The sequence below is a fragment of the Hypanus sabinus genome, chromosome 26 (genome assembly GCF_030144855.1).
Source record: "Hypanus sabinus isolate sHypSab1 chromosome 26, sHypSab1.hap1, whole genome shotgun sequence".
NCBI classification, from domain to species: domain Eukaryota; kingdom Metazoa; phylum Chordata; class Chondrichthyes; order Myliobatiformes; family Dasyatidae; genus Hypanus; species Hypanus sabinus.
In genome coordinates this window covers 34104368-34123727 of record NC_082731.1, presented here as the reverse complement: position 1 = coordinate 34123727, position 19360 = coordinate 34104368, and positions in this window count along the sequence as shown.

The following is a 19360-nucleotide window of genomic DNA, read 5'->3' as shown; positions in this document are numbered from 1 at the left end:
ACATGAGTAAAAATCTTTACGTTACATCTCCATCTGAATGTGCAACGTGCAATCATAGTCATTTATAGTAATTTATAATAAATAGAACAGTCAGTGTAACACAGAAATACAGTTGTGTCAGCACGAATTAATCAGTCTGAGGGCCTGGTGGAAGAAGCTGTCCCGGAGCCTGTTGGTCCTGACTTTCATGCTGCGGTACCGTTTCCCAGACGGTAGCATCTGGAACAGTTTGTGGTTGGGGTGACTCGGGTCTCCAATGATCCTTCAGGCCCTTTTTACACACCCGTCTTTGTAAATGCCCTGAATAGTGGGAAATTCACATCTACAGATGCGCTGGGCTGTCCGCACCACTCTCTGCAGAGTCCTGCGATTGAGGGAGGTACAGTTCCCATATCAGGCAGCGATGCAGCCAGTCAAGATGCCCTCAATTGTGCCCCTGTAGAAAGGATTTGGAGGCCCATATCAAACTTCCTCAACCGTCTGAGTTGAAAGAGGCACTGTTGTGAGTATTTGGCCTGTACACATCACACAGCCGGTGTGTACAGGCCAAACGTTGGAAGCCCTCTGCAGCTCTTGAGGGAGAAGGAATGCTTCGGGCCGGTGCAAGTGGTGTTCAGCCTCTCAGTCAACGTGTCTGTTTTCCTATTGGCTTTCACTGTCTGAAAACCAGTCTCAACGTTAGGAGGAATTGGCAAGCGGGTGAAAAGTGACAAAGGCGGGAATTCCAGTCAGAGAACAGAGAGCGGGGTATAGTGAGGTGGGGGGGGGGGATACGGTGAATGGCTGTCTCCCTGAATGAAGGGGAATGTTTACTTGTGTCTGACCCTGCCCAGCACAAGGCCCGCTGCTTTCCTCAGAATCTATGAGTGGCTGGTGAAGGAGGAATGACATCCAGGTCACTCGTGGATACTGAGGACAAGTACAGGAGGGCACAAATGCTTCGGGTCAATGTAGTCTTCAGGTGGCACTCAAAGCTTCTCTCAGTCGACTCGTTACGATACGCAGCCGACACTGCCGGCTCCCGGGGTTTAGACGCTCCGACTCTGGACAGCTGGTGCTGGATTCGGCCCACCCCGCTAGTTGGCAGCCATGTTTTGCCGAGAGGATTTTACTAAAGAACCCCTGAACTGAGGTTCGGCGCTTGATTGTCTAGCCTCCAGCTCAGAACCCTTTCTCCGTCTCAGTCTCGCAGTCTGTCTCAGTTCTCGTCTCAGATACACCAGCACTTGGGTGCTTCCCATCCTCGTCACACTATCTGTCCATCCTACTATCGTCTTTCATTTGTGTGCCGCTAGGCTCCTTTACACCGCACAGACCTCAGTCACGATTCTTCCACTATAACCATGTAACAATCACAGCACGGAAACAGGCCATCCCAGCCCTTCTAGTCCGTGCCGAACGCTTACTCTCACCTAGTCCCACCGACCTGCACTCAGCCCATAACCCTCCATTCCTTTCCTGTCCATATACCTATCCAATTTTACTTTAAATGACAATATCGAACCTGCCTCTACCACTTCTACTGGAAGCTCGTTCCACACAGCTACCACTCTCTGAGTAAAGAAATTCCCCCTCGTGTTACCCCTAAACTTTTGCCCCCTAACTCTCAACTCATGTCCTCTTGTTTGAATCTCCCCTACTTTCAATGGAAAAAGCCTATCAACGTCAACTCTATCTGTCCCCCTCATCATTTTAAATACCTCTATCAAGTCTCCCCCTCAACCTTCTACACTCCAAAGAATAAAGACCTAACTTGTTCAACCTTTCTCTGTAACTTAGGTGCTGAAACCCAGGTAACATTCTAGTAAATCTCCTCTGTACTCTTTCTATTTTGTTGACATTTTTCCTATAATCCGGTGACCAGAACTGTACTCAACACTCAAAATTCAGCCTCTTCAATGCCTTGTACAATTTTAACATTACATCCCAACTCCTATTCTCAATGCTCTGATTTATAAAGGCCAGCATACCAAAAGCTTTCTTCACCACCCTATCCACATGAGATTCTACCTTCAGGGAACTATGCACCATTATTCCTAGATCACTCTGTTCTACTGCATTCTGCAATGCCCTACCATTTACCATGTATCTCCTATTTTGATTAGTCCTACCAAAACGTAGCACCTCACACTTATCGGCATTAAACTCCATGGTGGAGACGGGTATTCAGACAATGAAGGGCATTGGGAAGATGACAAAATGACCAAGAGCAACATTGAACATCGCCTGAAGGCTGTACAAGGCTTCACTAATCTGTACAAGGCCCTCTGCTCTCCTCAGTATCTATGAATGACCTGGACTTTGGTGCGTACAACACAAGCTCCAGATCCGCTAACGACGCCAGGATGGAAGATCGGGGAGGAATGTGGGGAGGACAACCCGCAAGCTGAATTAACGGTCAGACGGGTGATAGGTGAAGGTACTAACCTAGAGGTCGATTCTGAATGGGATCCAAGAACAAAAAGATCCGGGGATATAGCAAAGTTCTAAGTAAATTTTATTACCAAAGTACATCTATGTCACCATATACAACCCTGAGATTCATTTTCCTGTGGGCATACTCAGCAAATCTATAGAATAGTAACGATAACAGGATCAGTGAAAGATCAACCAGAGTGCAGAAGACAACAAACTGTGCAAATGTAAAGAATCCTTAAAGAGAGAACATTGGCTGTGGGAGCATCTCAATGGATGAGTGTAGTTATCCCCTTTTGTTCAAGAGGGGTAGTAACTGTTCTTGAACCGGGTGGTGCAAGTCCTGAGGCTCTTGTACCTTCTATTTGATGGCAGCAGTGAGAAGAGGGCATGACCTGGGTGGTGGGAAATCTCTGATATTGGCATAGTTTATTGAAAGAGGTGGGATAGGCTGAGAAAGTTATTGAAGCTAAATGCAGGTTCCTGGGCCTGATACCCACTGACGCTCAGACTGCAAGAGACAGGAAGAACTGTTTGGACTAGAGAATTATGTGCTGTACTTTGGGACAGATATAATGCTATAAGGAGACAAGAGGGTTGCAGCACAGAATATAAGGATGAGCGGTCTGGGGAGACTAAGCTTGCTTTCCTTGGCTCTGGTAATGATGTGATAGAGGCAGAGTGTAGAACAGTACAGCACATTACAGGCCCTCCAGCCCACAATGTTGTACCAACCTTTTAACCTACTCCAAGAGCAGTTCAGCCTCTCGCTCCCACGTGGCCCTCCACTTTTTTTCCATCCAAGTGCAGATATAAAAGTCTCTTAAATGTCACTGCCACTGCCTGAAAGCAATTTGTACGATCTCCCCGTGATAGCGCAGGTTTCCTCCCACAGTCCAGGGCCATACTGCTCGCTAGTTCATTTGGTCATTGTAAATTGTCCCGTGATTAGGCGAGGGTTAAATTGGGGTTTGCTGGGTGGCGTGACTCAAATGCCCAGAGGGGCCTATTCCATGTGTATCTCAATTAAGAAATAAATAAATTCTTTATGTACCTGTGGTGGCAGCTCATTCCACGCTCTGAGTGAAAAAGCTACCTCTGACGTCTTTCCTCCAATCACCTTCACGTTTGAAAGCTTGAAGACCTAAGCGCAATAAACGGATTGAGAAATGGTCCAATTGCCGAGGTCGGGGATCAGGAAATCATTTGAAAGAATCTCACTGGCAAAAGAACCAAAACCAACACAAAGAAAGATTTTTTTTTCACACACCCGGAAAGGATAGGGTGTGGAATTCACAGATTGGAGGCAGATCCAGTTGCACCTTCCAAACCGGAGCTGAGCAAGTAGCCAAAGAGGAAAGCGTGCCAAGGTAGGGAGAGTCATGAGAGAGGAAACTAGCCAGGAGGCTCCTACATGGAGCCAGACTAACGCTCAGGGCTGAAAGCCCTCGCCCCATTTTGTAACCATACTGCTAAATGAGATTTGGAGGCTCATCTTGTCGTTTGGTACTCAGTCCTGTCTTAGGCATGTATACCTAGCTAAGGTACCTAAGACTTTTGCACAGTACTGTATTTGTCAATGTGGAGCGGAGAGCGGGTTTGTAAATCTGGCGGAAGCAAAGGATGTTGGGAGCGCCACGGGAGGGGTGTGGGACGGGGCAGAGGAGTGCCAGGGGCGGGTATAAATACACCCAGCCCAGAGACAACAGGCTGAACCATTTGATTCCAAACAATTGATTTGTTGATGATTACAAAATGTCTCTGGTGCTTCCTCTCCCTCCCCTCTCCTTTTTCCCCAACCATGATTCTCCTCTCATCCCACCCGCAGTCCACAACATAGACCTTTATCAGAATCAGGTTTATCATCACTCACACTTGTCATGATTTTTGGGGGTTTTTTGTGGCAGCAGTACAGTGCAATACACATAATTACTACAGTACTGTGCAGACTTGTTATATACACCAACACGTCCAAAACACAAGATGACCTCAGCAGCCAGGCAGCATCTATGGAAATGAATAAACAGTCAACGTTACAGGCTGAGACCCTTCTTCAGAACTGGGAGAGAAGGGGGAGGATGTAAAAAGGTGGGGGGAGGGGGAAGGAGGGGCAAGGTGATTGGTGAAGCCAGGTGGTTTGGAAAGGTAAAGGGCTGGAGAAGAAGGAATCTGATAGGAGAGGAGAGTGGATCGAAGGAGAAAGGGAAGGAAAAGGGGGCCCAGGGAGAATTAGCAGGCAGATGAGAAGTAAAAGGTCAGAGTAGGGAATAAATGGTGGGGCACTGAGGAATACAGTAGAACAGAGTGATCTAGGAATAATGGTGCATAGTTCCCTGAAGGTGGAATCTCATGTGGATAGGGTGGTGAAGAAAGCTTTTGGTATGCTGGCCTTTATAAATCAGAGCATTGAGTATAGGAGTTGGGATGTAATGTTAAAATTGTACAAGGCATTGGTGAGGCTGAATTTTGAGTGTTGTGTACAGTTCTGGTCACCGAATTATAGGAAAAATGTCAACAAAATACAGAGAGTACAGAGGAGATTTACTAGAATGTTACCTGGGTTTCAGCACCTAAGTTACAGGGAAAGGTTGAACAAGTTAAGTCTTTATTCTTTGGAGTGTAGAAGGTTGAGGGGGGACTTGATAGAGGTATTTAAAATGATGAGGGGGATAGATAGAATTGACATGGATAGGCTTTTTCCATTGAGAGTAGGGGAGATTCAAACAAGAGGACAAGTTGAGAGTTAGGGGGCAAAAGTTTAGGGGTAACATGAGAGGGAACTTCTTTACTCAGAGAGTGGTAGCTTTGTGGAACGAGCTTCCAGTAGAAGTGGTAGAGGCAGGTTCGATATTGTCATTTGAATAAAAATTGGATAGGTATATGGACAGGAAAGGAATGGAGGGTTATGGGCTGAGTGCAGGTCGGTGGGACTAGGTGAGAGTAAGCATTCGGCACGGACTAGAAGGGCCGAGATGGCCTGTTTCCATGCTGTAATTGTTATATGGTTATAAAGGAAGGAAGGTATATATATGTGCCTAAGACTTTTGGCACAGTTTTGTAGGTCCCAAAATAGGCAAAAAGCAGAGGACCCAGGGGATGGGTTCCTCTTAACTCATGGTCTGCGACCCTTGGTGGGCAACCCCACCAGACTCCGCCTCGTCCTCCTGGTCAGACATCATCCTAAAGTAGAAGTACACCGCCTTCCTTCGTTGGCGCGGAGTCAGGGTCCCGGGACTCCCTCCTCGCAGCAGAAGCACAAAGCAGCTCGCCAAGGGTCAGTCCGAACTACCGCAGCACATTCCATCAACGAACAACTAATAAAATAATTTACCCACTGGAAGGTGAGTTGACATGGTCGTCCCAGAAAAAAGGGGATTCAGCGTGAACTTGCTTGTGTAATTTATAGGTTTTTTTCATGTATCTCTGCAGAAGAACACTTTTTATGACGTACGACAGTGGTCAGAGATTTGAAAACTGATCCTGATTCTCATTCAGCCTGCTCCCGGTGCACAATAAATACTGGTCCCAGGGCATCGTCTGTTGGAATAAAATGCTGGAAACACTCACCAGGCCCACCAGCAGCTGTGAGGAAAGAAACTCCCCACCAGTCTATCTGGGGTCAGTCTGAAACAGGCAATGACGTTGCAACAAAGCCCAGATTCTAGACCTGGAGTTGTCCTGGAGTTGAGGGTCTCGGCCTGAAGTATCGACTCTCTAATCTTTTCCATCGACGCTGTCTGGCCTGCTGAGTTCCTCCAGCGTTTTGTGTGTGTTGCTCTAGATTTCCAGCATCGGCAGAAACTCTTGTGCATTGGCAATGAAGTTAACCTTTTAGCTCAGAGGCCTTTCATTCAAACTGGATTCCAACATAAAAGATTAACCCTGTTTCTCTTCTCTCATCTGCTACCCGAGTTCCTGCAACATTTTCTTCTTTAATTTCAGATTTCCAACATCTGCAGTTTTCTTTTGATTTCCATTCACAGTTTGCTGTGATTCTGCCACACTGGACAAAGCCTGAAGATGTAAAACTATTCTGTGGCTCTGATTTATCACAGTCGCTGATTGAGGTATATTTATAAGGTTCCCACTTCAAAGAATTGTTAAGTAAGTCAAACTTTGATTTTTTTTTGTTGCAGTTTCAGGATATATATTTTTGTTAGTGTTCAGCAAACTCAGACATTTTCAGTTAAGAATAATCTAGTCAAATGATGCGTCAAATTTTGTCTCCATAATTATTGAAATTAGTGCAAATAACCAAGTAAGGAGATTTAAAGCAACACACACACACACACACACACACACAACGCTGGAGGAACTCAGCAGGTCAGTCAGCGTCTATGGAAAAGAATAAACAGTCGACATTTTGGGCCGACAGCCTTCATCAGGGACTGGAGAGGAAGCGGAGAAGACAGAGAGAGCCAGGCGGAGATTTAAAGTCACATTAACTTCAACGGCTAAACACACTGCTCTCGCACTACCGTGGCACCGGTACGTCTCACAAGTAAATTCAGGAGGAGAGAGAGGGGATGCATGAGCAACGCAAATGTTTTGAAGGCCTTCTTGGTCAGTTTTACCAGAGAAGAAATCAGAAATGTCTTCCAATACCCAGGGTCATTCCAGGGTAAAAGCTGAGAATATTTAGCCTGAATCATTCGGTCTGATTTGGTGACAGGGCTTTGGAATGAGCAGTGTATGATATTAGTGGTATTTCTGCATTGTGAATAGAGTCCTGTGCAAAAGTCTTAGTCACATATATACATCTAGCGTGCCTAAGGCATTTGCAGAGTACTGCAGTAATTTTATGTATCGCACTGTACTGCTGCCACAAAAGAAACAAATTTCATGACACACGTGAGTGATGATAAACCTGATTCTGATCTGGGTCTCTATTATGGACTGAGAGTGGGAAGGGGGCAGGGAGAGGGGGATCATGGTTAGGAAAAGGGGAAGGGAGAGGAGAGGGAGCAGGAAGCACCTGGGAGACATTCTGTAATGATCAATAAACTAATTGTTTGGAATCAAATGACCTTGCCTGGTGTCTCAGGACTGGGTGTGTCTGCATCCACCCCTCCCCGCCACTCCTCTCTGCCGCCTGTCCCACACCCCTCCCGAGGCACTCCACCCTCACCATTCCTGACATCCTTCGCTCCCACCAGATTTACATACTCACTCTCTGCTCCAAGAATCCAAAAACTACAGTACTGTGCAAAAGTCTTTGGCACCCTTGCTTAAGGCACAGTACTGTCGTTTTTTGGAATCTTCGGTGTCTGTAGAAAATGTGGTTTTGTGAGTGCTTTATAAAAGTCTGAAAGTTAAGCTTACTCGTTTAATGAGCTCTGCCAGCGTGGTTTATCTGAGCAGAAGAGATGAAGATTTTTCCAGTGGCTTCCTTGGCCTTAACGATGCAGTTACCGTTCTAACCTCTTCCTCCTTCATACACCTTCGATCTCCCACTGCTGCAGACGGAGGCTCCCACCGGCTACAAAATGCGACCACCATACCAAGATGAGCAGGGGGAGCTGCCTCAGTGGCTGTTGCCCAGTGGCACTCGCATCTGCTGTGATCAAGTGCTGTGGGGGAGTTGGCCATCCAGAATCGATTCCTGCATAGCCAATGACTTGGACCCACTGCAACTTGCCTCATCCCACAATAGGTCTACAGCGGATGCAACCTCTCCGGCTCTCCTGCTCGGCCTCGGATCACCTGGGCAATAGCAACACTTACGTCAGGCTGCGGCTTAATACCATCAGCGTTCAATACCATCGCGCTCTCAGTACTCGTCAACAAACCTGGGCCCCTGTACCGCCCTCTGCAACTGGATGCTTGACGTCCTCACTGGGAGCCGACGGTCAGTGCAGATCAGAAATTATCTCTCCTCCTCGCCGACAGTCCTCGATGCATGCTTAGCCCACTGCTCTACTCTCTCTACGTCCATGACCATGTGTGGCTCAAGTGCCATCTGTAAGCTTGCCGATGACACGACTCTTATCTCCAGAATTTCAAATGGGGATGAGGGGGCAGGAGGGGCAGGAGGCAGATAGATCAGCTGGTTGCGTGGTGTCAGAGCACTGGACCTCCACTCAACGTTAGTAGACCCAGGGAATTGATTGTGGACTTCAGGAAGATAAGACAAGGGGAAGCACCATCAAGTGGAGAGTGTGGACAGTTATATTACTGTCTTACAGGACAGGATTGGAAAAAGCTGCAGAAAGTTACAAACCCAGCCAGCTCCATCACCAGCACCACCTCCCCAGCGTCGAGGACGTCGCCAAAAGACGGCCCTTTTAAAAGATGGTATCCATCGTTAAGGACCTGCATCACCCAGGGCATGTCCTGTTCTCATTTCTACCATCAGGGAGGAAGTGCATGAGCCTGAAGACCTGTAATGGCCTGGGAAAGGTTTCACTGCTAACATGATGGTCTTTCTGGAGAAGCAGTGCTTGTGTTGTGGTGCTTTGGACTGTGAGCCTACTGTCAGGGGACACATTCAAAATGCTGATGGAACGCAGCGGGCCGGGCAGCAGCTATAGGGAGAGACGCTGTCGACGTTTCGGGCCGAGACCCTTCGTCAGGACTGGTCACGATCAAGGGGTAAATAAGAGGTATCAGAGAGCTGCTGCTGTGCCTCGGCCAGGTAGAAGTCAGTACGCCAGACTACAACAGCTCCCCGACAAAGTCCTGAGGAAGGGTCTCGGCCCAAAACGTCGACAGCGCTTCTCCCTATAGATGCTGCCTGGCCTGCTGCGTTCCACCAGCATTTTGTGTGTGTTGCTTGAATTTCCAGCTTCTGCAGATTTCCAAGTGTTTGCATCCTATCAGGGAAGCGTTTTTTTTTGTGCATGCCTGACACTGGTGTGAGCTGGGGTCTTTCATCAGCAGGAGATGAAGGAAAAAGACGTCAGAGAGAACCGGTTGTAGGATTCGACCCGGTGGGGGACTGTGATTCGATGGAGCGAGGTGGTGAGGTCGACTGAGGATCGGAGAATATGACTTTTGGGAAGCGTTGGGCTCCAACTTGTGCACATTTGACTGTTTAATTATAATGGGGCCCTTTTTGGGGTTTTTTTCATTCTTTTCTTTACTAACCCTTCCGTTAAGTTAATTTCATAAACATAATTCCTTTAATCGTGTGCAGTGTGCTGTCTGTTATTTTCTGGCACTGAGCTGTAACAGGGTAGGAAATTACACAGCATCCACACAAACCAGGGTTTGGGGTGGGAGAGCCCTCCCAATCACATGGGTTTGTATTCTCCAGACTTACACAGCCCAATGAAACCATGGTTTCACACACACTCAACAATCTTGCATTAGTTATTTAATTTATATATACAGTGTCTATAAATATTCGCCCCTCCCCCACCGGAATTTTTCATGTTTTATAACATTGAATCACAATGGATTCAATTCTTTAACTTTTGTTAATACCCCTCCTCCCCTTCTTACTCCATCCCTAATTATTAATTATTTTCTCTTTCTTTCCCTCTCACAATAACTCCTTGTCTGTTCTCCATCTTCCTCTGGTGCTTCCTTCCCCCTTTCTTTCTTCCAAGGCCTTCCATCCCATCATCCTCACCCTTCTCCAGCCTTGTATCCCTTTTGTCAATCAGCTTTCCAGCTCTTAGCTTCATCCCTCCCCCTCCTGTCTTCTCCTATCATTTTGGGTCTCCCCCTCCCACTTTCAAATCTCTTACTATCACTTTTTCCCATTAGTCCTGACGAAGTGTCTCCGCACGAAACGTCAACAGCGCTTCTCCCTATAGATGCTGCCTGGCCTGCTGCGTTCCACCAGCATTTTGTGTGTGTTGCTTGAATTTCCAGCATCTGCAGATTTCCTCGTGCTCACGTTTTTGGATTTAGTTTGGCTTTTTTTTACACTGATCAACAGAAGAAGACCCTTTCATGGAAACAGATCTCTACAAAGTGATCTAAATGAACTACAAATATAAAACACAGAATAATTGACAGCATAAGTATTCAAATCCCTTTAATATGGCAAAACCATCACTGGTGCAGCCAATTGGTTTTCGAAGTCGCATAATTAGTTAATCGGAGTTCTGTTTTTGGAGACCATTGTTTGTTGTAGTACAAATACGCCTGTACCTGGAAGGTCCAACTGCTGGCGAGTCAGTATCCTGACAAAAACTACACCATGAAGACAAAAGAACACTCCAATCAACTCCGCAAAAAGGTTATTGAAAAGTACAAGTCAGGAGATGGATACAAGAAACTTTCCAAGTCACTGAATATCCCTTGGAGGACAGTCCAGTCAATCATCAAGAAACGGAAAGAATATGGCCCAGCTGTAAATCTGCCTAGAACAGGCTGTCCTCAAAAACTGAGTGGATATTCAAGAAGGGAACTCATGAGGGGGGCCTCCAAGAGGCTTAATAACAACTCTGGAGGAGTTACAAGCTTCAGTGGCTGAGATGGGAGAGACTGTACATACAACAACTGTTGCCCGGGTGCTTCACCGGTCGCAGCTTTATGGGAGAGTAGCAAAGAGAAAGCCACTGTTGGAAAAAACTCACATCAGATCTCAGCTAGCGTTTGCCAGAAGGCATGTGGGAGACTCTGAAGTCAGCTGGAAGAAAGTTCTATGGTCTGATGAAACCAGAATTGAGCTTTTTGGACATCAGAGTAAATGCTGTTTGGTGTAAGCCAAACACTGCACATCATCAACAGTACACCATCTCTACTGTGAGGCATGCTGGAAGGCTTGTGAAGGAAGAGGGTAAAATGAATGCAGCAAAATACAGGGGAATCCTGGAGGAAAACCTGCAGTCTGCAAGAGAACTGCGACTTGGGAGAAGATTTGTTTCCCAGCAAGACAATAACCACAAGCGTAAAGCCAAGGCTACACAGGAATGGCTTAAAAACAATAAAGTTAATGCTGGAGTGGCCAAGTCAGAGTCCAGACCTCAATCCAATTGGGAATTTGTGGCTGGACTTGAAAAAGGCTGTTCACTCATGATCTCCATGCAATTTGACAGAGCTTGAGTAATTTTGTAAAGAAGAATGGGGAAAAATTGCAGTGTCCAGATGTGCAAAGCTGATAGAGACCTATCCACACAGACTCGAGGCTGAAATTGCTGCCAAAGGTGCAGCTAATAATTAATGACTTGAAGGGGTGAGTAATTATGCAATCAATCATTTTGTGAATATATTTCTAATTAATTTAGATCACTTTGTAGAGAACTGTTTTCACTTTGACACAAAAGAGTCTTTCTTTGTTGACTAGTGTCAAAAAAAAGCCGGATTAAATCCTCATTAATTCAATGTTGTTGAACAGTAAACCATGAAAACTTCCAAGGGGGTGGGGTGAACACAATTTATGGGCATTTGTTCATATATTTCTTATTGTAATTTAGAATTATTTTTAATATTATGTTTTGCAATGTACCGTTGCAACAAAATAGTAAATTTCACAGCGTATGCTAGAGATATTAAACCTGATTCTGACTGTATATGGTTGAAGCACCTGGTTGGAGCAATGTGCTCAATCGTGTCTGCTGTGTGGTCTGGAAGTGCTTGTCTCATAAAATCTCTCTCCTCTCTCTCCATCCCACCCACTTTCTCTCTCTCATGCTCTCCCCCTCGCTCCCGCATTACCCTCTCTCTCTCCCTCTCCTTTCCCCTCTTCTCTCTCACTGTTCCTCTCGCTCTCACTCTCTGATGCACCATCAATAATTCTCAGAGACGGGAGGTGAACAATAGGCTTTTATTAGCAGCAAAAGGGAGCACAGCATCTCGGAGACTGAGGGAGGAGCAGTGCCTCCAATCGCCTTTACACAGGGGTCTGTGGGAGGAGCCACAGGAGCAGTCAGCAGAGGGGCATGTCCAGACAGGTATACATAGTTTACCACACTCTCAAAACCACCCTTCCTCTTGAAGACCCCTTTACCCCATCTTGTTAACAAGCTCGCAACGACACCTCTCCATGGTAACACTCAAACACAAGCTCCCACAACAATTCTGGAATAAATTCAAAACAGAACCCAGCAGGTTCGGACAAAACTAAAACATTATTCACCTTCTGGTGTCTGAAGTAACTTGGAAAGCTCTCAGTAGAAAATTGTAGCCGGTTTTCTGGTGTTCGTAAGAGAATGGATGAGATTCCATATCCCAATCTCTGGTCTGGGCCAACACCCACTCCATTGGTGTCTGAATGCTAGACTTTGTCAGGGGATTTTTTAAAAATCAAAATGAAAACCAGCAACTGCAAGGAGCAGCAAGAGTTTCACTGCTCAGCGGGAGATGGCAATCATCTTTGGTCATTTGTTTCGGCATTTGCATGTTGTTTTTGTGAAATTGACCTTAGTTTGCATGTGGATTTGTATCCAAGTCACTTCAGAAGCAAAAGGAAGCAAAGACAAGGGTTTCCTATAGTGCCTTTACACTTGGCACTTTACAGCCAATTTAGGACCTTATTGAAACGCCACCACAGTCCTGTTGTATGGAACAGAGCTGCCAATTTATGGTCTGTTATATGGTAATGTTTCTCACAATATTGGCTGATAGATCAAAAGGATTTGAATTTTTGAAAGTTAAAAGCTTAAAGCTGAAAGAAAAACCTGGGTAAATCTTTATTCACTTTTTCCATCGTTAAAACTCCGTATTGAGCCCTGCAGCAGAAATTTTATCTCCCAGCTTTTAAAGTGCCACTTATCACTTTTAATAGGCTCACACAGACCTCCAGGCCACAGACAATGGTTTGACAGTCCACTCGAAGGTGATGGGAGGGAGGTGAAAATACAGGTAGAAGTGGGGCATAAACAAAGGTTGCTCACAAATCCAGGATAGGCGCGTAGATGTAAGAAAAATTGAGTCATATGATGCGTAGGAGGGAAGATTTAGATTGATCATAGGTCAGCATAACGTCATAAGACATAGGAGCTGAATTAGGCCATTTGGCCATCAAGTCTGCTGCTCCATTTCATCATGGCTGATCCATTTTCCCTCTCAGTCCCAATCTCCTGCCTTCTCCCCGTATCCCTTCATGCCCCAACCAATCAAGTGTCTGTCAGCCTCTGCTTTAAATATACCCAATGACTTGGCTTCCACAGCCTCCTGTGACAACAAATCCCCCGATTCACCACTCGGGGTGGCAAAAGAAATTCCTCCTCATTTCCAGCCTAAAAGGACACCCCTCTATTCTGAGGCTGTGTCCTCTGGTCTTAGACTCCCCCATCATAGGAAAATACTTCCCCATGTCCACTCTTGTCCAAAGGCCCCATACCGCGCTTTACCATTCTATGAGTGGGAACAGGTTACAAGAAAATACGTACAAGGTTGGGATGAATGGGATTGATCTGAAAGTTAACAGAAACTTGATGGGTTGAATGGCCAACAACATTGTAAGAAAGTATAAGGGTGTGCGTTGAAAAGGCACTGAGCCATAGCCTGGTTCCCCTAGTATTAGATGGGTCCGTTCCCTTCAACCTACACAGAAGCTGGCCTCAAAGCTCCTATTAACACCTTCCTCCAGTCCCATTCACCTGTCATATTTGGAGGCCACAAATGAGCAAAAAACACTTCCTAAGTAGGCCCAACAGTGCCCACCTTCCATGCCATTTGACATCACTCCCCTATCAACGGGCTCAGAGGACACTGGCAGCAGAGAGTTGACGAACATACTGAACCCAATGTTTGGACGACAACTTAGACGCCGTGTCAGGTCGAAAAGGTTCGGATATCGGGACCCAAGGCTGCTCAGCTCTGAGACGAACTAAGGGTCTGGGACAGATTCTCTGCAAACTTCAGTTCGGAAAGCTATTTGCTTGCATTTATCGTTTGCACGATTTGTTTTCTTTCTGGGTTTGAGGGCCTTCTTTTTTTTTCCTGGGTTATTCTGGGTTTTTTTTTAAATATGCCTACCTGTTAGGAGATGAATCTCAGGCTTGTACAACGTATGCATACTTTGATAATAAATAAACTTTGAACTTAGAACTTTTGCGTTTTGAGTATAACACAAACAAAATACTGAAGGAATTCAATGGGTCGGGCAGCATCTACAAAAGCGAATAAACTGTTGATGTTTCAGGTCAAGACCTTTCTTCAGGACTGGGAATTTTGCTCTGGATTTCCAGCATCTGCAGAATCTCTTTGTTTATGTTTACAAGAAGGATCTTGCAATTTTGATTGTCTTGCCCAAAAAAAAGTGTTCTTTTGAGTCCCAAGGACAAAGACAGGAGATTCCCCTCCAAGCCACTCACCATTCTGTCTTGGAAATGTATCACCAATGCCTCATTGGTTATCGTCATCCTCATTACTCCTTGTCCAATGAGGTGAGCAATCATGGTCTTCCATCTACTAATAAGCTCTTCTTATTCCTTTCTCTATCTGTGACCATGATTGCTCGTGGCAAGTTACCAACAGAAGTGGTTTGCCATTGCCTTCTTCTGGGAAGTGTCTTTACAAGACGGGTGACCCCCAGCCATTATCAATACTCTTCAGAGATTGTCTGCCTGGCGTCAGTGGTCGCAGAACCAGGACTTGTGATCTGCACCGGATGCTCGTACGACCGTCCACCACCTGCTCCCATGCATGACCCTGATAAGGGGGCTCAACAGGTGCCACACCTTGCCCAAGGGTGACCATTCAGGTTAGCAGAGGGAAGGAGCGCCTTACACCTCCTTTTGTAGAGACGTATCCCCGCCCCACCACACTCATTAGTGCTGGGTCTAAATCCTGGAACTCCCTCCCCAGCAACAGAGAGGGGGCACCATCAGAAGGTTGGTAGTGATTCTGGTGTTGCTCAAACATTGCTGGCAGAATTTCAGATGGTGACAAGAAGGTATACAGAATCGAGATATATCAGCTCATTGAGATGTGTCACAGCAACAACCTTGCACTCAATGTCTTTAAGAGCAAAGAACTGTTGGTAGACTTCAGAAAGGGAAAGATGGGGGCAGTCAGTCCTCACACACACAGAGGGATCAGAAGTGGACAGAGTGAGAAATCTCATGTTCGTGGGTGTCAACTTCTCTAAGGTTCTATCTTGGACCCAACGTATCAATGCAGCTACAAAGAAGGTGACAATATTTCATTAGGAGTTTGAGGAGACTTTGTATGTCACCATAAAACACTTGCAAATTTTTACAGATGTACAGAGGAGTGCATTCTAACTGGCTGCATCACCACATGGGGGGGGTTGGGGGGAGGGAACTACAGCACTGAATCGAAATAAGCTACAGAGAGATGTAAACTTAGTCAGCTCCAACGTGGGTACTAGCCTCCGCAGTGTCCAGGACATCTTCAAGTAGCAGAGCCAGAAAGGTGGTGTCCATCATTAAGGACCCCCACCAACCAGGACATGCCCTTTTATAACCATATAACAATTACAGCACAGAAACAGGCCATCTCGGCCCTTCTAGTCCCTGCCAAATGCTTACTCTCACCTCGTCCCACCGACCTGCCCTCAGCCCATAACCCTCCATTCCTTTCCTGTCCATATACCTATCCAATTTTACTTTAAATGACAATATTGAACCTGCCTCTACCACTTCTACTGGAAGCTCGTTCCACACAGCTACCACTCTCTGAGTAAAGAAATTCCCCCTCGTGTTACCCCTAAACTTTTGCCCCTGAACTCTCAACTCATGTCCTCTTGTTTGAATCTCCCCTACTCTCAATGGAAAAAGCCTATCCACGTCAACTCTATCTATCCCCCTCATAATTTTAAATACCTCTATCATCCCCCCCCCCCCTCTACCTTCTACACTACCTTTTCTCACTGTTACCATCAGGGAGGAGGTACAGGAGCCTGAAGGCACACACTCAGCGATTCAGGAACAGCTTCTTCCCCTCTGCCATCAGGGAGGAGGTACAGGAGCCTGAAGGCCCACACACTCAGCGATTCAGGAACAGCTTCTTCCCTCTGCCATCAGGGAGGAGGTACAGGAGCCTGAAGGCCCACACACTCAACGATTCAGGAACAGCTTCTTCCCCTCTGCCATCAGGGAGGAGGTACAGGAGCCTGAAGACACACACTCAACGATTCAGGAACAGCTTCTTCCCCTCCGCCATCAGGGAGGAGGTACAGGAGCCTGAAGACACACACTCAACGATTCAGGAACAGCTTCTTCCCCTCTGCCATCCGATTTCTGAATGGAGACTGAACCCATGAACTCTACCTTACTACTTTCTCATTTCTACCTTTGCACTACTTATTAAATTTAACTATCTAATAAAGAAATTCTTACTGTAATTCACATTTCACTATTATGTATTGCATTGTACTGGTGCAGTAAAGACAGCAAATTTCATGATAAATGCCGGTGTTATTAAACCTGACTCTGATTCTTATTCTGACCTTCTCAAGGGCAAACAGGGAGGGGGAGTAAATGGGTAACAACCTGATCCCACAAATTCAATCAACGAAACACTCATTTCCAGCTCAATAATATTTCAAAGATACATTATCCTTGGCAAGGCCACTCCATGACATTCTGTGCTTGTGAACGAGATTGCCTAGCTATAAAAAAGCTGGCACCATCCCTTTAAGTTCTCCTGCGGAGTTGACCTTGGTAAAGCATTCAGGCAACCCATAAGATATAGGAGCAGAATGAGGCCATTTGGCCCATCGAGTCTGCTCCACCTTTTCATCATGGCTGATCCATTCCCCTCTCCAGCACCGAGCACGGGTCCGTGGTGCGGAAGGGAAAGAGAGAGAAGGAGGGAACGGTAGTGATAGGGGACTCGATAGTGAGGGGAACAGACAGGAGATTCTGTGGAGGTGAACGGGACACCTGGATGGTATGCTGCCTCCCAGGTTCCAGGGTCAGGGATGTCTCAGATTGCGTCCACAACATTTCGGAGAGGGAGGGGTAGCAGCCCAACGTCATGGTACATATTGGTACCACTGACATGAGAAGGAAAAGCAATGCGGTCCTGAAAATAGAATTTAGAGAGCTCGGTAGAAAACTAACAAGCAGGACCTCCTGGGTAGTAATTTCTGGATTGCTGCCTGTGCCACGCACCAGTGAGGGTAGGAACGTGTTGAAAAGGTTGAGTGAACTTGGTCTTCTCTCCTCGGAGCAATGGAGGATGAGAGACAACCTGATAGAGGTGTACAAGATGATGAGAGGCATTGATCGTGTGGATAGTCAGAGGCTTTTTCCCAGGGCTGAAGTGGCTAGCATGAGAGGGCACAGTTTTAAGGTGCTTGGAAGTAGGTACAGAGGAGATGTCAGGGGTAAGTTTTTTTTTTACACAGAGAGTGGTGAGTGGATGGAATGGGCTGCCAGCGGCAGTGGTGGAGGTGGAAACAATAGGGTCTTTTAAGAGACTCCTGGATAGGTGCATGGAGCTTAGAAAAACAGAGGGCTATGGGTAGCTCTAAGGCAAGGACGTGTTCAGCACAGCTTTGTGGGCCGAAGGGCCCATATTATGTTGTAGGTTTTCTATGTTTCTCTATTTAGCAGAAGCTGATGCAGGGGCAGGACTTCAGATTCTTGGATCATTGGGATCCCTTCTGGGGAAGGTATGAATGACCTGCTCAAGAGTGATGGGTTGCACCTGAACCCAAGGGAGACTAATATTCTCACGGGCAGGTTTGTTCGAGCTGTTGGGGAGGGTTTAAACTAATTTGGTGGGGGGGGGGGGGGGTGGGAGTGGGAACCAGGGTAAAGAGATTTAGGATAGGATGGATGATAGAAAAAGTTAAGATAGCATGCAGTCAGGCTGTCAGGAAGGTGATGGGACTTAGTTACAGTCAACAGGCTGAGTATGAAAACATTAGGAATGCAGAATCACAAAGGATAGCAAATACGACGCCCAAGGCGTTTGTATCTAAATGCGCGTAGTATAAGAAACAAGGTGGATGATCTTGTTGCAATATTACAGATTGCCAGGTATGATGTGTGGCCATCACTAAATCGTGGCTGATGGATAGTTGTAGTTGGGAGCCAAACGTTCAAGGTTACACGTTGTGGCAGAGGGATAGGAAGATAGGCAGAGGGGGTGGTGGTGAAACTACTGGTAAAGAATGGCATCAAATCAGTAGAAAGATGTGACATAGGATCGGAAGATGTTGAATCCTTGTGGGTTGAGTTGAGAAACCGCAAGGGTAAAATGACATTGCTGACAGTTACATACAGGCCTCCCAACAGTGGCTGGGAGGTGGACCACAGGTTATGACAGGAAATATAAAAGTCGTGACAAAAGGGCAATGTTATGGTAGTCATGGGAGATATCAACACGCAGGTCGACTGGGAAAATCAGGTTGGTAATGGATCTCAAGAGAATGAGTTTGCTGAATGCCTAGGAGATGGTTTTGTAGAGCAGTTTGTCGTTGAGCATTCTAGGGGATCAGCTGTACTGGATTGGGTGCTATGTAATGAACCGGAGGCAATTGGGGAGCTTAAGGTAAAAGAACCCTTATGAACCAGTGATCACAAAAAATGATTGAGTTCAACTTGAAATTTGATAGGGAGAAGGTAATATCTGATATAGCCGTATTTCAATGGAGTAAGGGAAATTATGGTGGTGTGTGGCCTAGTGGATAAGGCATTGGTCTAGTGATTTGAAGGTCACTGGTTCGAGCCTCAGCTGAGGCAGCATGTTGTGTCCTTGAGCAAGGCACTTAACCACACATTGCTCTGCAACGACACCGGTGCCAAGCTGCTTGGGTCCTAGTGCCCTTCCCTTGGACAACATCGGTGGCGTGGAGAGGGGAGACTTGCAGCATGGGCAACTGCCGGTCTCCCATACAACCCTGCAGCACAGGCCGGCACCATGGAAACCTTCCAAGGTACAAATCCATGGTCTTGCGAGACTAACAGATGCCTATATTAAGGGAAATTACAGTGGTGTGAGAGAGGAGTTGGCCAAAGTAAATTGGAAGGAGCTGCCGGTAGGGATGTCAGCAGAGCAGCAATGGTGTGTTATACTCGGAAAAATGAGGAAGGTGCAGGACATGTATATTCCAAAAATGAAGAAATCCTCA